This window comes from Canis lupus, chromosome 3 (assembly GCF_048164855.1).
Source record: "Canis lupus baileyi chromosome 3, mCanLup2.hap1, whole genome shotgun sequence".
In the NCBI taxonomy this organism is placed as follows: domain Eukaryota; kingdom Metazoa; phylum Chordata; class Mammalia; order Carnivora; family Canidae; genus Canis; species Canis lupus.
This window is the reverse complement of record NC_132840.1, coordinates 59,363,625-59,387,653: the sequence shown is the minus strand read 5'-3', so window position 1 is coordinate 59,387,653 and position 24,029 is coordinate 59,363,625. Positions and strand designations below refer to the sequence as shown.

At 37.9% G+C, this 24,029-nt stretch overlaps 1 long non-coding RNA gene across 3 annotated transcripts in view; it reads left to right on the top strand.

The window, feature by feature from the left end:
• Nucleotides 1-24,029, top strand: part of LOC140625026 (uncharacterized) — a 33,991-nt gene that overhangs the window by 7,584 nt on the left and 2,378 nt on the right. The window lies entirely within an intron of this gene.

Below are 24,029 nucleotides of genomic sequence, written 5' to 3'. Positions count from 1 at the left end.
CCCAGGATAGTCAGGTCTGCAATTGTTCTCCTTACTTTTTCCAATAAAAATAGTAATTAGTTATTGGGAAACTTTGTAAAGATAATGCTTCTGTTATAGGTTCAGCTCCAAATCTTTTATTGCTAAATGTTTTTACTCACTGTGTTATTACCAGGAGCTAATGCTGTCATTCACTGCCACCGTGCTCCCTTTCTAAATCCCTGGGTTTCCAGAAGTCATCACGAGTTATATTCAGAAAATTGTAGTGATAAAAATCTTCCATGTGTAAAAAAACTCATGGGAGGTGACACCCAAATACAAACCACAGTGCCAGGAATTCTAAGTTTCAGCTTGCCAAAAAGCCAGACACATGTTAGGGTTACTCAAAACGATGAACATGGATTTTAAAATTCCACGTTGACTAATCTAGGTAGATATGGTCACCAAATAGTCAAGTAAAAGATGTAATAATTCTGCATAACCTGCTTGTCTTTTGTACTCCTACCTTTGCTCTATCCTTTCCCCTTCCTCTTTTCCTCATCAATTTTATTGAGAATGAGAATGTCAAAGTAGAGAAATTAAACTCAGGTTGTGAGAAAGCCAGGATAACAATACTTATATTGGGTAAACTAGGCTTTAAAACAAAAACTGTAACAAGAGACAAAGAAGAACACTAAAGAATAATAAAGGGGGCAATCCAACAAGAAGGTCTAACAGTTGTAATTATTTATGCTTCAAACATGGGAGCACCCAAATACACAAAACAGTTAATAACAAACATAAAGGAAATAATTGATGGTAATACAATAATAGTAGGGAACTTTAACACCTTACTTATAACAACAGATTGATAATCCAAACAGAAAATCAATAAAGAAACAATGGCTTTGAATGACACCCTGGACCAGATGGATTTAACAGACATAGTCAGAACATTCCATCATAATACAGCAGAATACATTCTTTTCAAGTGCACATGGAGCATTCTCCAGAAAATGTCATATATTAGGTCACAAAATAAACCTCAACATAGTCAAAAAGATCAAAGTCATACCATGCATATTTTCTGATCACAATGCAATAAAAATCTGGAAAGAGCACAAGTACATGGGTTAAATAACAGGCTGCTAAACAATAAGTGGATCAACCAGGAATCAAAGAAGAAATAAAAAATTACATGGGAACACATGAAAATCAAAACAAAATGTTCCCAAATCTTTGGGATGCAAGAAAAATGATTCCAGCAGCGAAGTTTATAGCCATACAGGCCTACTTCAAGAAGCAAGAAAAATCTCAAATAAACAACCTAACTTTACACCTAAAGGAGCTAGAAAAAGAGCAACAAACAAAACTGAAAGCCATCAGAAGGAAGGCAGTAATAAAGATTAGAGCAGAAATAAATGATATAGAATCCTAAAAAACTCCACAAAAATAAAAACAAAAACCCAGTAGTTCAATGAAACCAGGAGCTCGTTCTTCGAAAAGATCAACAAATCGATAAATCTCTAGCCAGACTCATAATAAAAAAAGAGAGAAGACCCAAAATAAACAAAATCACAAATGAAAGAAGAGAAGTAATAGCCAATACCACAGAAATACAAACAACTTTAGGGGAATATTATAAAAAAGCTATATGCCAATAAATTGCACAGCCTGGAAGAAATGGATAAATTCCTAAAAGCCTATAACCTCCCAAAAATGAATCAGGAAGAAATAGAAAATTTGAACAGACTGATTACCAGCAATGAAATTGAGTCAGTAATTGAAAAACTCCCAACAAACAGAAGTCCATGGCCAGATGTTTTCACAGGCAAATTCTACCAAACACTAGAAGAAGAGTTAATAGTTATTCTTCTCAAATTATTCCAAAAAATAGAATAAGGAAAACCTCCAAATTCATTCTATGAGGCCAGCATTACCTTGATACCAAAGCCAGATACAGACTCCACTAAGAGAAAGAACCAAAGGCCAATATCCCTGATGAATGCAGATGTAAAAATTCTCAATAAAATGTTGGCAAGCTGAATTCAACATTAAAAAAATGATTCACCAAAGCTGACAGTGAGAGCTGAGTGTTTGCTGTTTTTACAACAGAATTCCACCCCGTGGCTCCATCAGAGATTTCTCAAAAGCCAGGTCTGCTCAGCTAGGCCAGGGCAGAGCCTCTCACCCTTACTCCTTCACTCGCTAGGCACATATTCAAGACAAAGCAAAGCCTCAGTAGAGCGGTTTTGTATTTCAGGGACTGTAGAATGCCTTGTCAGAAATTGTTTAAAAGGAAGATTTGGTGTCCATCGAAAGATGAATGGATAAAGAAGATGTGGTCTATGTATACAATGGAATATTACTCAGCCATTAGAAATGACAAATACCATTTGTTTCAATGTAGATGGAACTGGAGGGTTCCATCAACATTGCTGAGTGGAATAAGTCAATCAGAGAAGGACAAACATTATATGGTCTCATTCATTTGGGGAATATAAAAAATAGTGAAAGGGAATAAAGGGGAAAGAAGAAAAAATGAGTGGGAAATATCAGAAAGGGAGAGAGAACATGAGAGACTCCTAACTCTGGGAAACGAACAAGGGGTGGTGGTATAAAGGGAGGTGGGTGGGGGTGGGGGTGACTGGGTGATGGGCACTGAGATGGGCACTTGAAGGGATGAGCACTGGGTGTTATTCTATATGTTGGCAAATTGAACACCAATAAAAAATTTTAAAAAATGATTCACCCTAATCAAGTAGGATTTATTCTCAGGATGCAAGGGTGGTTCAATACCTGCAAATTAATCAACATGATACATTACATGAATAAAAGAAATGATAAAAACCTTATGATCATCTCAATAGATGCAGAAAAAGCATTTGGCAAAGTATGACATGCATTCATGATAAAAACCTTCAACAAAGTCGATTTAGAGGGACCAAGCCTCAATATAATAAAGACTTTATATGAAAAACCCACAGGTAACATCAGACTCAATGGTGAAAAATGTAAAGCTTTCCCCTAAAGATCAAGAACAAAACAAGGATGTCCACTCGTACCACTGTTGTTCAACACAGTACTGGAAGTCCTAGCCTCAGCAGTCAGACAACAAAGGAAATAAAAGTCATCCAAATTGGTAATGAAGAAGTAAACTTTCACTGTTTGCAGAAGACATGATACTATAGATAGAAAATATTAAAGATTACACCAAAAAACCCATACTAGATCTGATGAATTCAGTAAGGTTGCAGGATACATAATCAATGTACAGAAATCTGTTGCATTTCTATGCATTTATAATGAAGCAACAGAAAGAGAAATTAAGAAAACAATCCCATTTACAATTGCACCGAAATAATACATCTTCTAGGAATAAACTTAACGAAAGAGGTGAAAAACCTATACTCTGAAAACTATAAAACACTGATGAAAGAAATTCATCTTTCTAGATATGTCTCCTGAGGCAGGGTAAATAAAAGCAAAATTAATCTATTGAGACTACATCAAAATAAAAATCTATACAGTGAAGGAAACAATCAGCAAAACTAAAAGGCAACCTACAGAATGGGAGAAGATATTTGCAAATGAAATATCTGATAAAGGGTTGGTATCCAAAATATATAAAGATCTTATATAACTCAGCAGCCAAAAATTGAATAATCCAATTAAAAAATGGGTGGAAGACTTGAAATGACACTTTTCCAAAGAGGACATACACATGGCCAACAGGCACATGAAAAGATGCTCCACATCACTCACCATCAGGGAAATGCAAATCAAAACTACAGTGAGATCCCACCTCACACCTGTCAGAAATGTTAAAATTAACAACACAGGAAACAACAGATGTTCACAAGGATGAGGAGAAAGGGGAACCATCTTTCACTGTTGGTGGGAATGCAAACTGGTGCACCCACTCTGGAAAACTGTGTGGAGGTTCCTCAAAAAATTAAAAATAGAACTACCTTATGACCCAGCAAATGTACTACTAGGTATTTACCCAAAGGAAAGAAAAATACTGATTCAAATGTTTATAATAGCAATGTCCATGATAGCCAAACTATGGAGAGAGCCCAGATTTCCATCAACAGATGAATGGATAAAGAAGCTGTGGTATAAATACAATGGAATATCACTTCTGTCATAAAAAAAGAATGTGATCCTATTATTTGCAGTGATGTGGATGGAACTAGATGGTATTATGCTAAGCGAAATAAGTCAGAGAAAGACAAATACCATATGATTTCACTCACATCTGGAATTTAAGAAAGAAAACATATAAGCATATGGGAAAGGAGTAGGAAAAAAAGGAGAGAGAGAAACAAAGCATAAGAGGCTCTTAGCAATAGGAAATAAATAGGAAACAAATAGGAGGATTGCTTGAGGGGACCTGGGTGGGGGATGAGCTAGAAGGGGTATGGGCATTAAGGAGGGTGCTTGTGATGATGAGCACTGGGTGTTACATATTAGTGATGATCACTGAATTCTACTCCTGAAACCAATATTGCACTGTATGTTAACTAAATAGAATTTAAATAAAAATTTGAAGAAAATAAAAATAAAAAATAAAAATAAATAAAAATTATGTTTTTGCAATCAAAAGAAAAGAAAATGTTATCTTTATACCTACTACCTCAAACACATTTTAAAGTAGATTTGGATAGATCATTATAGCATTTTGCCCCTACATTAGAGGTGTTTTATCTTAATATTTAACTCAATTTGGAATGTGGGCAGATGGAAGAAGAGGACTCTCTAAGGTCAATATGAAGGATATGGAAGCCGGATCACTTTAAAGAACTGGTAGAGAATGTCAGAAGTTAAGAAAAAAAGTGTCATCTGGTCAATACTGCCATGGCTGCTATGAAAAATGCTTTTGTTGGATAACTAGGAAGTCTTGGTGATCTTAGGTAGCAAAGTTTCATGTTAAGGCTCAATTTAGAGTCCCTTGAAATCTCAGGCTATCTTCATTAAACTATGTCTTCAGCACATGCTCTTGTGCTAGTCACAAAATTCATGAACATCCAAACAGACTGACCTGCTGAAGAACCCATAAAAAAGACTATAGAGAAGGTGAATAAATTGCAAAATTTTTGCCAGCAAAAGCCAGAAACACATTCCAAATAATACATGATAGTACTTATGTATGTCATGCGTATCATTGACTCAGTTTTTCTGGATATTATTTTGAATTTCTGTACATGTTCTCATGGAGAGAACACATTTTCCAGATACAGAGGTTCTGAAGGAGTACTCTGGAGATCTGTTCACCATGTAAGTCACATAGAAACAGAAATAGTGGTTTTCATAGCAATTCAAACTGTCGGGTTAGAAAAAACTAACATGTAATTTTAAAGGACACTAATACACATGAGTTTTGTTACAAAACGTAGACTGATGGGACTTTTGATTTCACTCTTCAAAGTATGGAAAACTTTATTAATTTGGTTAACATATCCTCATCTCTTTGGACGGAAAAATCTGTAACAACTAAGAACCTCAAATACAGCATTTCATTGCCTCCTTGACTCATGTTTTGAAGATGTACTAATTGCTTCTTGTCCTTTACTTCTTTAAAAAAAAAAAACCAAGGAGGGACGCTTGATGGAAAAAGAACAATTGGTAAGGTTATTAGTTGTGAATGACTTAGAGAAAAACAAAAACCAAAAGACGTTTGTGTTGTTTGATAATTTTCCCTAAATAACATTTTCTTGGTACATATATTTTTCTAATTATTTGTTTTGTTACATATTTTGAAAATATTTCAGCCTTTTGAAGGAAAATTAGAAAACATCTTGTTTTCTCAGATCCAGGTATGTGAGTCTAAGATGCCTGGAATTTTTAATTAGCTGGAATGAAGGAAAAACATCGATATATAGTATGAACTTGCCTTTTAATGAAATTGATGACTTTTTTTGCTTTGATTACATACTCATCATTTTATTATTAATTTTATTTTTAGAAAATAGTGGGAGTTGGAAAAATATTAAGAATATGTTGACTTATGACTAAGGTAGTGGTCTGTGGGCCTATCTGACAAGGAAGATAATATCAGGGTGTTCCAGAATGCATCCTACTTGTCTAGCATTGACATAGGTACAAAAATAAAATGTTCAAATAAGGCTTTTTTTTCCTTCAATAGCTTTTAATATTTAAATAGTACCATCCTACTATCATTTAAGAGTTTGAGGTATTTATGTTATTTTATTAAAAAAAATAAATGTTAGGAATAAGTTCTCTAGAAATTGAGGAAAGGAGATCAGTGTACATGGGAGTGTTTCTCAAACTTCATTAAGGAGGCTGATCTTGACTTGGCTCTAGCTTCCAGAGGGATGAGTAGAAGGATTTAGTTGGTGGAAGGAGAAGTAGGGTGAAAACAGACACTGCTGACTCAGCACTCCTCTCTCACTCATGGCTGCCCACAATGGGCAGCTGGTAGATGTCCCGTCAAATTAAAGTGGACAAAGTGTTTTACCACCATTTTCCTAAGCCTTGATTGAAGGTTTTTGTTCCAAGTAGGTGGTGGGATTTTGAGTGTGGAATTTACGTAAGCTATTAAGAGAATAGTGTAAAACAGGTAGAAGCCCATTCTATTAAAATTTCTTTTGCTCTTCAGGTGTGTGCTATTTTCATAAACGTTGCTCACATCTATTACAAACATTTCTAAACACATATTTAAATATATTTTATATAAATAAATATGGTCAAGAAATCATCATGAATGTTATTATCTGGTGGCTGGTGATAATCCTTCTATCAGTTTTTTCCCCTTTGAAAATTCCTGTAAGTCAAAGATGAAATTTTTAAAAACTATCAGAAAAAGTGATGTCAGCAAACAAAATGGACTGGATAATTCCAAAGGGCCATCCCTCAGAGAAATACTAAAATATGAAGCAAAAACTGTCAGAAGCAACTTTGTAAGAACTCTGGAAAATAGCCAAAAGTTTACAGAAAGCAAGAAAATGCTGGATAAGAAAGGAGAGATAATGGTGGTGACAGTTTTAACATAATAGGAAAGCTTTGTCAAATTTTGCTTGCTCTTGCCTCACTTGCCTTCCTGGTCTGGTGGTGGTCTTGAAGATAGTAGCCTGAGTTCCCAGTGTGGACTCTGGTCTCTGGTCCTGGAGGGAGCAGAAAAGATCATATTCTTAAAGAACTATGTTTTGTCTGTTTTGATCTATCTGGAGATGACCTAAAGGATGGATGTAAGGTGCTTGATTTTGTTCCACCCAACTTGGAACTCTCTTGGGATCAAAGAGTGGCTATGCAGAGGGCATTCCTTGAAAACATTGTGAGGCAATAGAACAATGTGCTATAGCCTGGGGCAAAAGACTGCATTTAAGCCAAAAAATGACACTCCAACAGTCCAAGAGTCCAGTTACTCCAAGAGAAACTGGGGAGAGAGTTTCGTTGGGAGATTAAGCCATTGAGAAGTGCCTGTATAAACCAGAGAATCTAGAAAGCTGTGTGCATAGCCAGGACAGAATGCTTTCTCAGAGAGACCAGGCAACACCCAGAGCTTTCATCTATGGCCATTCTTTGGGCTCACAGAAAGCATAAAGTGGGGGCTAATGCAGACTTGTAAACAGCCTGGCTAAGCACTGAAAGAACCAATCTGCAAACATTGGGAGAGGCTCTTTTTCTCCTCTCTTCCCTCTCCTTCCCTTCCCTTCCCTTCCCTTCCCTTCCCTTCCCTTCCCTTCCCTTCCCTCTCCTTCCTTCCTCTCCTCTCCTTTCCTTTCCTTTCCTCTCCTCCCCTCTTCTTTCTTTCTTTCTTTCTTTCTTTCTTTCTTTCTTTCTTTCTTTCTTTCTTTCTTTCTTTCCTTCTTATTTTCTTTCTTCCTTCACCCAGGCATTCAAGGCAATCTCTGTCAACACTAGCTGACTATAAGCCAAAGGTCAGAAACTTCAGAAACTACATCCAACAAATAATACAGACTTTACAGAAATAGTTTAGAAAAGTAACAAAAGAAACAAACCAGTACAGCCTACAGCAAGCAAAAATAAAATAAATTACCCAAGGAGGGGGAAGAATCTGATTTCCAGTTATCATATTATAATATTCAAATATCAGTTTTCCACAAAAAATTACAATATTCAAAGAAAAAAAGAAAGTAGAACCTATCCACAGAGGAAATTAACAGAAATTGTCATTTAGGAAGCACAGATATTGGACATATGAGACAAAGATTTTAAACCAACTGACCTACTGGACTAGCAGAGTTAAAGGAAACCATAGACAAAGAGGTAGATATCAGTAAAATGAAGTCTCAACAAATAGAGAATATCAATAGAAATTATAAAAATGATCTCAACAGAAATGCTGGACCTGAAAAGTACAATACCAGAAACGAAGAATTCAATAGTAGGTTTCAGTAGAATATTTGAGCAGGTAGAAGAAAGAACAAGCAAACTTGAAGACAGATCAATTAAAATTACCCAGTGTGGGGAGAAGAAAGAAGAGGGAATGGAGAAAAAGACATCATCAAACATACAAACATACTCATCAGGTGAGTTCCAAGAAAGAGGACAGAGAGAAAGGGACAGAAAGAATATTTGAAATAATAATGGCCCCAAATTCCTCCAAGTTGAACATGAATCTACACATCTGAGAGGCTCAACAAACTTTAAGGAGTATAAACATGAGGATAACCATTCTGAGACATACTATAATTTAACTGTTAAAAATAAAAAATGGAGAATCTTGAAAGCAGTGAGATAAGCAATGCATTATATATGAGTGATTCTACATGAAATTAACAGGTAATTTCCCAGCACAATCCATGGAATTAGAAGGCATGGAATGACATATTAAAGTGTTGAAAGAAAAAAATCTGCCAACCAAAAATTGTATATCTGGCAAAACTATCCTTCAAATTGAAGGAAACTCTAGGGCATTTCCCAATAAAGAGAAGCTGAGGTAGTTCATCGCTAGTAGACCTGCTCTATGGAAATACTAAAGGGAATCCTTCAGGTGGAAATGAAAGAACACCAGATGATGACTTGAAGGCATACAAAGAAATGAGGAACACTGGGAAAGTTCACTAGATAGGTAAATACAAGAGATAGCATGCCCAGTTTTGCCACTTCTGTTTAGCTTTATACCGATGTTCTAGCCAGAGCGATTAGGCAAGCAAAAGAAACAAAGACATCCAAATTGGAGAGGAATAAGTAAAACTATTTATATCCACAGATGATCTTATATGTAGAAAGTCCGACAGAATCCACAAAATACAATTAGGGCTAATAAATTGTGAAAAACTGCAGGATATAAGATCAATACACAAAAGTCAGTCTTATTTTTATACACTAGCAATGAATTGTCCACGAATAAAATCAAGAAGACTTACAATAACATCCATAATAGTGAAATACCTATAAATAAATGTAACAAAGGTGAAAGACCTAAATAAATGGAGACAACCTGTGTTAATGGATTAGAAGACTTAATATTCATGTGATCTACAGATTTCAGTGTGATCTGTATCAAAATTCCAATAGCCTTTGTCCCCCCAGAAATAGCCAATCCTCAAATTTATATGGTATTGGAAGAAGTAAAAACAATTTTGAGAAGGAGCACAGTTGGAGGACTCTCACTTCCTGATTTCAAAGTTTAATAAAAAGCTACTTTAGTTAAAACAATGTGGTGCTGACCTAAAGAAAGACATAAAAATCTGTAGAATAGAATAGAAAGCCCAGAGATAATTCTTCACACATATGGTTAACTGATTTTCAACAAGAGTGCCAAGATCATCATACAGGGAATGAATAGTTTCCTCAGCAGATGATACTGGGGCAAATGGACATGTTAAAGAATACAGTTGCACCCCTACCTCATACTATATACAAAATTAACTCATTATCTACATTTAGATAAGCAACCTAAATGTAGGAGCTAATGTTATAAAACCCTTAGAAGAAGAGGTGAATCTTCATGACTGAGGATTTGGCAATGGATTATTAGATAATTCAAAAGCATAAATAATGAAAGAAAAAGCAAATGAACTAAACACCACCAAAATTTAAAACGTTTGTGCATTGTAGGACATTGTAGAGAAAGTGAAAAGACAACCTACAGAATGTAAGAAAATATTTGCAAAACAGATATTTGAACAGAATATATTCATTCAGAATATATAAAGAGCTCAACTCAACAACAAAAAGGCACACAACCTGATTAAAAATGGACAAAGGATCTGAGTAGACATATATTTGAGGAAAGTATACAAATGGCTAACAAGTATATAAAGTATGTTTAACATTATTAGGCATGAGGTAAATGCAAATTAAAACCATGATAGAGATCACTTTACACCCACTGGGATGTCTATAATAGAAAAAGTGTTGTCAAGGATGTGGAGAATTTGGAGCCCTTGCATACTGTTAGTGAGAATGTAAAATGGTGCAGCCACTATGGAAAGTCATTTAGTGGTTCCTCAAAAAGTTAAACATAGAACTATCAAATAACCCAGCAATTTTACTTGTAGGCATACTCACCACCCCTGAAATAGAAAAGAGATACTCAAGAGGGCCTGGATGGCTCAGTCAGTTAAGTGTCTGACTCTTGATTTTATTAGTTCAGGTCATGATCTCAGGGTCATGATATTGAGCCTTGCAGTGGCTCCATGCTCTCTCTCCCTCTCTGTCCCTCTCCCTCCCCACCCCTGCTCACACTTGCATGTGCTCTGTGTCTCTAAAAAAATCAAAATTTAAAAATTTAAGGAAAGAAAAGAGGTATCAAACAAATACCTGTACTGGGATCTTCACAGCAGTACTTTTCACAGTAGACAAAATGTGGATAAAACAAAATGCATTAATGGATGAAAGGACCACCAATGTGGTAGGTACATAGGATTGGTTATTATTTGGCAATAAAAAGAATGAAGTATCTGTATATGTTATACTGTAAACATCTCAGAAACATTATGCTAAGTGCAAAAAGCTGGACACAAAAGGTCTTACAGTGTATGGCTCCATTTAAAAAAAAATTTTATTGGAGTTCAATTTGCCAACATAGAGCATAACCCCCAGTGCTCATCCCGCCAAGTGCCCCCCTCAGTGCCCATCACTCAGTTACCCCAACCCCTGCCAACCTCCCCTTCCACTACCCCTTGTTCGTTTTCCAGAGTTAGGTGTCATGTTTTGTCACCCTCACTGATACTTTCACTCATTTTCTCTCCTTTATTTAAAAAATAAATTTATTTTTTATAGGTGTGCAATTTGTCAACATATAGAATAACACCCAGTGCTCATCCCATCAAGCGCCCACCTCAGTGCCCGCCACCCAGCCAGCCCCACCCCCATCCCCCTCCCCTTCCACCACACCTAGTTCATTTCCCAGAGTTAGGAGTCTTTCATGTTCTGTCTCCCTTCCTGGTATTTCCCACTTATTTTTTTCCTTTCCCCTTTATTCCCTTTCACTATTTTTTATATTCCCCAAATAAATGAGACCATATAATGTTTGTCCTTCTCCGATTCACTTATTTCACTCAGCATAATACCACCCAGTTCCATCCACATCAAAGCAAATGGTGGGTATTTGTCATTTCTAATGGCTGAGTAATATTCTATTGTATACATAAACCACATCTTCTTTATCCATTCATCTATCGATAGACACTGAGGCTCCTTCCACAGTTTGGCTGTTATGGACATTGCTGCTATAAACATCGGGGTGCAGATGTCCTGGCATTTCACTGCATCTGTATCTTTGGGGTAAATCCCCAGCAGTGCAATTGCTGGGTCATAGGGCAGGTCTATTTTTAACTCTTTGAGGAACCTCCACACAGTTTTCCAGAGTGGCTGCACCAGTTCACATTCCCACCAACAGTGCAAGAGGGTTCCCCTTTCTCCACATCCTCTCCAACATTTGTGGTTTCCTGCCTTGTTAATTTTCCCCATTCTCACTGGTGTGAGGTGGTATCTCATTGTGGTTTTGATTTGTATTTCCCTGATGGCAAGTGATGCAGAGAATTTTCTCATGTGCTTGTTGGCCATGTCTATGTCTTCCTCTGTGAGATTTCTGTTCATGTCTTTTGCCCATTTCATGATTGTATTGTTTGTTTCTTTGCTGTTGAGTTTCGTAAATTCTTTATAGATCTTGGATACTAGCCCTTTACCTGATAGGTCATTTGCAACTATCTTCTCCCATTCTGTAGGTTGTCTTTTAGTTGTGTTGACTGTTTCTTTTGCTGTGCAGAAGCTTTTTATCTTGATGAAGTCCCAAGAATTCATTTTTGCTTTTGTTTCCCTTGCCTTCATGGATTTATCTTGCAAGAAGTTGCTGTGGCCAAGTTCAAAAAGGGTATTGCCTGTGTTTTCTAGGATTTTGATGGAATCCTGTCTCACATTTAGATCTCTCATCCATTTTGAGTTTATCTTTGCGTATGGTATAGGACAATGGCCAGTTTCATTCTTCTGCATGTGAATGTCCAATTTTCCCAGCACCATTTATTGAAGAGACTGTCTTTTTTCCAGTAGATGGTCTTTCCTGCTTTATCGAATATTAGTTAACCATAAAGTTGAGGGTCCACTTCTGGATTCTCTATTCTGTTCCATTGATCTATGTGTCTGTTTTTGTGCCAGTACCACACTGTCTTGATGACCACAGCTTTGTAGTACATCCTGTAATCTGGCATTGTGATGCCCCCAGATATGGTTTTCCTTTTTAATATTCCCCTGGCTATTCGGGGTCTTTTCTGATTCCACACAAATCTCCAGATGATTTGTTCCAACTCTCTGAAGAAAGTCCATGGTATTCTGATAGGGATTGCATTAAATGTGTAAATTGCCTTGGGTAGCATTGACATTTTCACAATATTAATTCTTCCAATCCATGAGCATGGAATATTTTCACATCTCTTTCTGTCTTCCTCAATTTCTTTCAGAAGTATTCTGTAGTTCTTAGGGTATAAATCCTTTACCTCTTTGGTTAGGTTTATTCCTAGGTATCTTATGCTTTTGGGTGTAATTGTAAGTGGGATTGACTCCTTAATTTCTTTTTCTTCAGTCTCATTGTTAGTGTAGAGAAATGTCACTGACTTTTGGGAATTTATTTTGTATCCTGCCGCACTGCCAAATTGCTGTATGAGTTCTAGCAATCCTGGGGTGGAGTCTTTGGGTTTTCTATGTACAGATTCATGTCATCTGCAAAGAGGGAGAGTTTGACTTCTTCTTTGCCAATTTGAATACCTTTAATGTCTTTTTGTTGTCTGATTGCTGAGGCTAGGACTTCTAGTACTTTTTTGAAGAGCAGTGATGAGAGTGGGCATCCCTGTCATGTCCCTGATCTTAGGGGAAAGGCTCCCAGTGTTTCTCCATTGAGAATGATATTTGCTGTGGGCTTTTCGTAGATGGCTTTTAAGATGCTGAGGAATGTTCCCTCTATCTCTACACTCTGAAGAGTTTTGATCAGGAACGGATGCTGTATTTTGTCAAATGCTTTCTCTGCATCTATTGAGAGGATCATATGGTTCTTGTTTTTTCTCTTGCTGATATGATCAATCACATTGATTGCTTTACAAGTGTTGAACCAGCCTTGCATCCCGGGGATAAATCCTACTTGGTCATGATGAATAATCTTCTTAATGTACTGTTGGATCCTATTGGCTGGTATCTTGTTGAGAATTTTTGCATCTGTGTTCATCAGGGATATTGGTCTATAATTCTCCTTTTTTGGTGGGGTCTTTGGTTTTGGAATCAAGGTGATGCTGGTTATGGCTCCATTTATATGAAATACACAGAATTGGTAAATTAACGGTTACAAAATCAGATTGGCAGGGTGTCAGGGGCTGGGATGAGGGAGAACACAGAGTGCCTGCCTACTATCACAAGGTTTCCTTTTTGGCTCACAAACTGTTTTGGAATTTGATATGGATAGTCGCACAATGTTATGAATATATTAAATGCCATTCACTTTAAAATGGTTTATTTTACGTTATGAAAATTTCACCTCAATAAGAAATCACTGGACCCTGTGTTCCAGGCAAAACAGAAAGAGAAAATAGAGAAATGAATTATTTTGATTAGCACTGTAATTAAAATTACGCTACTCAGATAAGGGCACATTCAGTCATTCTGTAATTTATTTCTTACAACTTCACTGAATGTCTAATTATCTTGAAATAAAAAAATTAATTGAAAAGATTATTGGAGTTTGTTGAAAAGCTGAAAGGTCGTTTAAATGGGGAGATATAATCAATAGGTACTTGGGACTTAGTCCACTCTTCTATTTTCTATTAGTTTAATAATAGACACATACTACTTACTGTGTGGTAGGCACAGTGCTAAGTGCTTTACAAATAATAACTCTGTAAGCAGCTATTCTTATAGCCACTTCCTGGAACAGTCTCCCCAGTGCTGGCAACAGTGCTCGGCACTTGGTAAATGCTACATAGATAAGTGTTGGAGGATTAGATGGTACTCTTTCCAAGTTGCCTCATTGCCTTTGTTTCAGTATCTAAATTCCTAGATAAAATTTCTTTCATCTAGATGACTCTAGATCTTCAGATATTTGGCTTCTTCTGAAAGTAGAACTTTATATGTGAAGCTGGGAGCAGATGCTTTGATTGGGAGGGGAGCCCAGGAAGCACTAGAGAAGGTGCATAGATAATGGGCTGGGGAGGGAGAAGAAGCCCACACTATGGTAAGTCCTTGAAGTTGAGGCTGGCACAGTTTTTCAAGAATCTCTGAGGAACATACAGAATGGGACTCTCCATCTGAAGTACAGGAGGTTGGGGCACTTCTCTGCCACTTCCCATACCTCCCTGCCTGAGAGCTGCCCATACTCCTGGACTTTGCTTTTGTGGGGCTGAGCAAGCTCTTTGGCTCTGAACAGGCTTTGGTGTGGAACTGTGGAGGTGGAGTGCTTTAGATGGCATGTTGGCGCTTTTACAGACAGGTGGTCCCAACTGCAGCGGGAATCAGCTGCGGTGTGTTGATGAGATGCAAGGCAGCAGAAGCATTTGCTACATCTGATAGATATGATCTTTAATTTAGTGAACAACTTTTAAATGATAATCAAAGAAAATATCATAAATTAAATGCACAAATGTAACAGTTACAAACTGAGTTGTTAGATATCTAAAAGCCAGCATTCATTTTCAGAAGATAGATCACTGTCTCAATGTGCTGTAGAAATATTTATGGTGATAGACATGATATGTACAAACTGTCTACCCTTAGGTCATGGAAACCTTCTGCTGTTGGCTTTCCCTTCCACCCACTCCCCCAGACTCAAGCTCTTTGGTTTACAGCTGACTCTTCTCAAGCATCTGTGTTTACTGAACAGCAGTTCAATATTCCCATAAATGGTCTGTGCTTCTCTAGAAAAATGCTTGTTTTTCAGCATCATCACTGGTGTGTATTGTGATTGCTCAAAATTTAATGGAAGGGTTATGACTTCGGTTTATACTCTGGTATCATTAGTGGGCCATGACCCACCTGGAGTTTGTAATACAGCATTTTCTCAGAAATCAGTCACAGGACCTGGGATTATTAAAAGAGAATGAAAACACATCTTTATCAAAGACCATATCGGTGCAGATGGAAAGCTATGTCTATTTTTGAACATTAGCTTTTTTTCACTAATTTTTAATCACAGACTACTTTTCCCTGAATATAACAAGTAGAAAGTAGTTAATTTTCCTGTAGAAAGGTCTCTGAAGATTTCACTCATCCTTTCTTGTCTCTCTAATCTCCCAAATGACTGGAAATAATGAAGGAAGAGATGCTGGTACTCCTCTGGGGTAATGATCTCATGACTCCCAAGGGTGGGTTTGCAGTCATAATAGTTGGGGACAAAAGTCAGGGTGGTAACTGGGGGTCGAATAAGATCTGGCAATCTTGAGAATGTGAAGTAATTTGGAATATAGCATGCTCACAGAGTGGGTATTTTATCCTGTTGGGTAGAAAAGACCATCAGGTGTGCTGGTGTCTGTTACTCTTGGGAGCCCCTAGTTTAAAGACTAGGAGGCTCGCTCAGAGTTGAGGAGATGCCTTTTTTTCAAGAGTAAGAATAATTTTGATTTTCAGTATTTCCAGTGGAGCAGATCCCTCCAGAAAAGTCGTGAGAGCTGCATGTCAATTGCTGTTATCCCTATGGTATTTAGAACATTTTCTTGATTAATTACAAGAAAATTTGGCCTGGGAGGGGGCTGCATCCTGCTGCTTTCAGGAGCCATGGCCTGGGAGCACAATTCCAGCAGTGCAGGCCCTGGATCCCAGGGTGCTAAGGGGACACAGCCCAGGATCCTGCACTCCTCTGGGGATAGGCAGAGGCAGGGAGAGCACAGGACAGTGAGGGCTTTCCTGCTGCTGGGTGCCCCCAAGTTGTGCAGGTCAGTGACCCCCGCCCTGGGAGCATCCAGGCCAGTGCAGACTGGGAGACTGCGGTAGTCACCGCAGGGAGCAGACTCCAGGGCTAGGGACCTAGCCGCCACCAGTGGTGTTGTTCTTCTTTGTTTCACCCTGTGCCTGGGAGAGGCAGGGTGTCAGGGAACAGGGGTCTCACGAGGTAAACAGCTCCCACTGAGCCCGGCACCTAGCAGGGGGCACGGTAGCTCCCAGGTACACACACCTGAGAACCAGCACAACAGGCCCCTCCCCCAGAAGACCAGCTGGATGGACAGGGGAAGAGCAAGTTCCTGACTAAGCAGCACTAGGAAGGTCCAGGGGAAGTTGAGGGATTTACAGTACATAGAACCAGAGGTTACCCCTCCTTTTTTCCTCTTTTTTTCTTCCTTTTTCCAGTACAACTTGTTTCTATATCAGACTGTAAATTTCCATTTTTTTTCTTTTTTCCACCTTAACTACAATATTTTACCACCTATTCATTTTTAAGATTCTTCCTTTTTGACTTCAATATTTCTACAATTACAGGTCCTAGATATATTTTCCACTTCTAGATTCCCTTCAACGTGCTCACCATAATTTTGGGAGATATACAAGATATATTTTTTGTTTTGTTTTGTGTTTTGTGTTTTCTCTGCCTCATGTTGTTCTACAATGGCAGAAGTTTTTTTTTAATAATAATAAATTTATTTTTTATTGGTGTTCAATTTGCCAACATACAGAATAACACCCAGTGCTCATCCTGTCAAGTGCCCCCCTCAGTGCCCATCACCCATTCACCCCCATCCCCCGCCCTTCTCCCCTTCCATCACCCCTGGTTCGTTTCCCAGAGTTAGGAGTCTTTATGTTCTGTCTCCCTTTCTGACATTAGAAATGACAAATACCGACCATTTGCTTCAACGTGGATGGAAATGGAAGGTATTATGCTGAGTGAAGTAAGTCAATCGGAGAAGGACAAACATTGTATGTTCTCACTCATTTGGGGAATATAAATAATAGTGAAAGGGAATATAAGGGAAGGGAGAAGAACTGTGTGGGAAATACAATGGCAGAAGTTAATACCTTCAAAAACATGACCAGTATGCACCCAGAACCAAGTGGTATACTGTGCTGGTTCATTCTGTGAGATTCCTCATTCCCATTCTGCCCCCCTGTTTTATCTCATTTATGTTTTGGTGGTCAATGTTGGGGCCTTCTACAAGTATTTCTGTTTTATATAAATTTGGAACTGAGTGTCTTCTAATATACAGAACTTAATATACTCAGAAACAAGAGGATCACCCTCTAGAACCCCCCAGGTAGACTACATTCTCCCACTACTACAACTTCGTCACCACCACCATCTCCCAGTACCCCCCCCCCTTGAATTCTTCTCCTTTTTTTCTTTTTTCTTTTTCTTTTCTTTTTTTTTCTATTCTTTAGGATTCCTGGCCTTTTATTTTTTACTACTTTGTTTTATAATTAGGTTTCACTTTAGTGGTCCTTTTGTTTTATTTAATTCTGATCTTTGTTTTCAATTTCTGGTCTCTGACCCTGGCAGAATCATCTAGGGTGAAATTTACTTAGGTCATGGTTGATATTCTTGATGCAGCCCACTCATACAGCCATTCTGCACTGAGCAAAGTGACTAGAAAGAACTCACCACAAAAGAAAGAATCAGAAATAGTACTCTCTGCCACAGAGTTGCAGAATTTGGATTACAATTCAACGTCAGAAAACCAATTCTGAAGCACAATTATAAAGCTACTGGTGGCTATGGAAAAAAGCATAAAAGAATCAAGAGACTTCATGACTGCAGAATTTAGATCTAATCAGGCCAAAATTAAAGATCAATTAAATGAGATGCAATCCAAACTGGAGGTCCTAACGATGAAGGTTAATGAGGTAGAAGGAGTGAGTGACATAGAAAACAAGTTGATGGCAAGGAAGGAAACTGAGGGAAAAAGAGAAAAACAAGAGACTATGAAGTAAGGTTAAGGGAAATAAATGACAGCCTCAGAAGGAAAAAAATCTACATATCATTGGGGTTCCAGAGGGCGCCGAAAGGGACAGGGGACCAGAAAGTGTATTTGAACAAATCATAGCTGAGAACTTCCCTAATTAGGGGAGGGAAACAGGCATTCAGATCCAGGAAATAGAGAGGTCCCCCCCTAAAATCATTAAAAACTGTTCAACACCTTGACATGTAACAGTGAAACTTGCATATTCCAAAGATAAAGAAAAAACCCTTAAAGTGGCAAGAGACAAGCGATCCCTAACTTACATGGGGAGGGATATTAGATTAACAGCGGACCTTTCCACAGAGACCTGGCAGGCCAGAAAGGACTGGAATGATATATTCAGGGTACTAAATGAAAAGAACAGGCACCCAAGAATACTTTATCTAGCAGGGCTCTCATTCAGAATAGAAGGGGAGATAAAGAGCTTCCAAGATAGGCAGAAACTGAAAGAATATGTGACCACCAAACCAGCTCTGCAAGAAAGATTAAGGGGGATTCTGTAAAAGAAAGAAGTCCAAAGAAATAATCCACAAAAACACAGACTGAATAGGTATTATAATGACACAAAATTCATATCTTTCAGTAGTAACTCTGAACGTGAATGAGCTAAATGATCCCATCACAAGACACAGGGTTTCAGACTGGATAAAAAAGCAAGACCCATCTATTTGCTGTATACAAGAGACTCATTTTAGACAGAAGGGCACCTAAAGCCTGAAAATAAAAGGTTGGAGAACCATTTACCATTCAAATGGTCCTCAAAAAAATGCTGGGGTAGCAATCCTTATATCAGATAAATTAAAGTTTATCCCAAAGACTGTAGTAAGAGATGAAGAGGAACACTATATCGTACTTAAAGGGTCTATCCAACAAGAGGACCTAACAATCCTCAATATATATGCCCCGAATGCAGGAGCTGCCAAGTATATTAATCAATTAATAACCAAAGTTAAGCCATACTTAAATAACAATACACTTATACTTGGAGACTTGAACATGGCACTTTCTCTAATTAATCTTCAAAACACAACATCTCCAAAGAAACAAGAACTTTAAATGATACACTGGACCAGATGGATTTCACAGATATCTACAGAACTTTACATCCAAACGCAACTGAATACACATTCTTCTCAAGTGTACATGGAACTTTCTTCAGAATAGACCACATACTGGGTCACAAATCACGTCTTAACCAATACTAAAAGATTGGGATTGTCCCCTGCATATTTTCAGACCACAATGCTTTGAAACTTGAACTTAATCACAAGAAGAAATTTGGAAGAAACTCAAACATGGGAAGGTTAGGAGCATCCTTCTAAAAGATGAAAGGGTCAACCAAGAAATTAGAGAAGAATTAAAAGATTCACAGAAAGTAATGAAAATGAAGAAACAACTATTCAAAATATTTGGGATACAGCAACAACAGTCCTAAGAGGGAAATACATCGCATTACAGCATCCCTCAAAATTGGGAAAACTCAAATACACAAGCTAACCTCACACCTAAGGAACTGGAGAAAGAACAGCAGATAAAACCTATGCCAAGCAGAAGAGAGTTTATAAATAGTCGAGCAGAACTCAATGAAATAGAGGCCCGAAGAACTGTAGAACAGATCAACAAAACCAGGAGTTGGTTCTTTGAAAGAATTAATAAGATAGATAAACCATTAGCCAGCCTTATTAAAAATGAAAAAGAAAAGACTCAAATTAATAAAATCATGAATGAAGAAGGAGAGATCACAACCAATACCAAGGAAATACAAATTATTTAAAAAACATATTATAAGCAGCTACACACCAATAAATTAGGCAATCTAGAAGAAATGAATGCATTTCTGGAAAACCACAAATTACCAAACCTGGAACAGGAAGAAATAGAAAACCTGAACAGGCCTATAACCAAGGAGGAAATTGAAGCAGTCATCAAAAACCTCCCAAGACACAAAAGTCCAGGGCCAGATGGGTTTGCAGGCAGATTCTATCAAACATTTAAAGAAGAAACAATACCTATTCTACTAAAGCTGTTCTGAAAGATAGAAAGGGATGGAATACTTCCAAACTCATTTTATGAGGCCAGCATCACCTTAATTCCAAAACCAGACAAAGACCCCACCAAAAAGGAGAATTATAGACCAATTTCCCTGATGAACACAGATGCAAAAATTCTCAACAAGATACTAGCCAATAGGATCCAACAGTACATTAAGAAGATTATTCACGATGACCAAGTGGGATTTATCCCCAGGATGCAAGGCTGGTTCAACACTCGTAAAGCAATCAATGATATAGATCAAATAAACAAGAGAAAAATAAGAACCATATGATCCTCTCAATAGATGCAGAGAAAGCATTTGACAAAATACAGCATCCATTCCTGATCAAAACTCTTCAGAATGTAGGGAATAGAGGGAACATATCTCAGCATCTTAAAAGCCATTTACGAAAAGCCCACAACAAATATAATTCTCAATGGGGAAACACTGGGAGCCTTTCCCTTATGATCAGGAATACAACAGGGAGGTCCACTCTCACCACTGTTATTCAACATAGTACTAGAAGTGCTCGCCTCAGCAATACTGTCTTGAGGATCACAGATTTGTAGTATAACTTGAAATCCAGCATTGTGATGCCCCCGGCTCTGGTTTTCTTTTTCAATATTCCCCTGGCTATTCGCGTTTTTTTCTGATTTCACACAAATCTTGAGATTATTCATTCCAACTCTATGAAGAAAGTCCATGGTATTTTGATAGGGCTTGCATTGAATGTATACATTGCCCTGGGTAGCATTGACATTTTCACAATATTAATTCTGCCAATCCATGAGCATGGAATATTTTTCCATCTCTTTGAGTCTTCCTCAATTTCTTTCAGAAGTGTTCTATAGTTTTTAGGGTAGATCCTTTACCCTAAAAACTTGGTTAGGTTTATTCCTAGGTATCCTATGCTTTTGGGTGCAATTGTAAATGGGATTGACTCCTTAATTTCTCTTTCTTCAGTCTCATTGTTAGTGTAGAGAAATGCCACTGACTTCTGGTCATTGATTTTGTATCCTGCCACACTGCCAAATTGCTGTATGAGTTTTAGCTATCGATGGGGTGGAGTCTTTTGGGTTTTCTACATACAGTATCACGTCATCTTCAAGGAGGGAGAGTTTGACTTCTTCTTTGCCAATTTGAATGCCTTTTATTTCTTTTTGTTGCCTGATTGGTATTGGCACAAAAACAAACATGGATCAATGGAACAGAATAGAGAACCCAGAAATGGGCCCTCAACTCTATGGTCAACTGTTATTCGACAAGCAGGAAAGACTATCTGCTGGAAAAAGGACAGTCTCTTCAATAAACGGTACTGGGAAATTTGGACATCCACATGCTGAAGAAGGAAACTAAAGCATTCTCTTATACCATAGACAAAGATAAGCTCAAAATGGATGAAAGATCTAAATGTGAGACAGGAATACATTAAAATGCTAGAGGAGAACACAGGCAACACCCTTTGTGAACTTGGCCTCAGTAACTTCTTGCAAGATACATCCTGAAGGCAAGGGAAACTGAAGCAAAAATGAACTTGGGACTTAATCAGGATGAAAAGCTTCTGCACAGCAAAAGAAACAGTCAACACAACTAAAAGACAATCTACAGAATGGGAGAAGATAGTTGCAAATGACCTATCAGTTAAAGCGCTAGTATCCAAAGATCTATAAAGAACTTATGAAACTCAACAGCAAAGAAACAAACAATCCAATTATGAAATGGGCAAAAGACATGAACAGAAATTTCACCAAAGAAGTCATACACATGGCCAGCAAGCAAATGAGAAAATGTTCCACATCAGTTGCCATCAGGGAAATACAAATCAAAACCACAATGAGATCCCACCTCACACCAGTGAGAATGGCGAAAATTAACAAGACAGGAAACAACAAATGTTGGAGAGGATGTAGAGAAAGGGGAACCCTCTTGCACTGTTAGTGGGAATGTGATCTGGTGCAGCCACTCTGGAAAACTGTGTGGAGGTTCTTCAAAGAGTTAAAAGTTGAGCTACCCTTCAATCCAGCAATTGCACTGCTGGCGATTTACCCCAAAGATACAGATGCAGTGAAACGCCAGGACATCTGCACCCCGATGTTTATAGCAGCAATGTCCACAATAGCCAAACTGTGGAAGGAGCCTCAGTGTCTATCGATAGGTGAATGGATAAAGAAGATATGGTATATATATATAAAATATTAATATATTATGAAATATTATATTTATATAATATTTTATATAGTAAAATATATGAATAATGAAATATTCATAATTAATAATTAATAATAATGATAAATTTTCATTTCAACAATGAAATAAAAAAATGAAATATTATATATATACATATATATAAAATGAAATATTACTCGGCCATTAGAAATGACAAATACCTACCATTTGCTTCAACGTGGTTGGAACTGGAAGGTATTATGCTGAGTTAAGTAAGTCAATCAGAGAAAGACAAACATTATATGATCTCATTCATTTGTGGAATATAAAAAATAGTGAAAGGGGAAAGGAGAGAAAATGAGTGGGAAATATCAGAGTGACAGAACATGAGAGACTCCTATCTCTGGGAAACAAACAAGGGGTAATGGAAGATAAAGTGGACAGGGGATGTGGTGACTGGGTGACGGGCACTCAGTGGGGGCACTTGATAGGATGAGCACTGGGTGTTATGCTATATGTTGGCAAATTGAACTCCAATAAAAAATATACCAAAAAAATAAGAAGAAAATTTGGCCTGTTAGGGTCAAGTGGACCCATAGGGACACAGAAGCATTCTAGACCATCATTAAAGGATTAAGAAAAAAGCAAACGAGTGAGATCAGCAGTTACTGAAGCCTCTTTTCTCAAACTGAAGTGGCAGGATCAGATCCAGCTTCTTCTTCTTTTTAAAAATAACTTTGTTGGGATGCTCTCACTTATGTGTGGAATCTAAAATAGTAATATCCCAAGAAGCAGAGATAGAGTGGTGGTTGCTGGGGGTGCAACTCAGGGAATAAGGAGACTATCAAATGGTACAAAAGTTCAGTTATGCAAGACACACGAGTTCTGAAGATCTCATGAGTGCCATGATGATCATAGTTAACAATACTGTATGCTAAAAATCTGCTAAGACACAGATTGTGCTTCTTGAACTTGACTTTCCAGACTCAACTGGCTGAGGCCAGTGAGGCACAGTCTTCCTTATATCAATTCCCAGCTGGCCCCTCCAGTCCCTGACTCCCTCCCCCTTGCTTCTGGGCTTTAGTGAAGTTGTCTGGTTTCACCTGTTACCTGAAACGGCCTCCATGTCCCCTGACATCATCCAGGAGATGAGGGGCCCCAGTGGACCACACATGTGGATAATAAACACAATAGTCCTCCATGTCTTCTTCTAGTTTGGAAGTTCTTATCCTCAGAGACACACTTCACTGCTTCCATTGTATGTAAAGTCTTACATCCAAACAGTAAAGTGACCCTGGCATGAGAACACCACTTTCTAGGGAATAACCACATGGTTGAGGAGCTTAGATCGATTCCCCCCAGTTCAGCCCTATTCCATTCTGGATGTTCTCTGGGATGGCTTTAGTCTTCTAGAGCCATGCCCCTGCATGGACCTCCTTCCAAAGGCGAGGTGTAATGGTCTGTCACTCTAGGCATTGCCTTATGTCTTCTGGTAAAGAATCTTGGTTGTGACA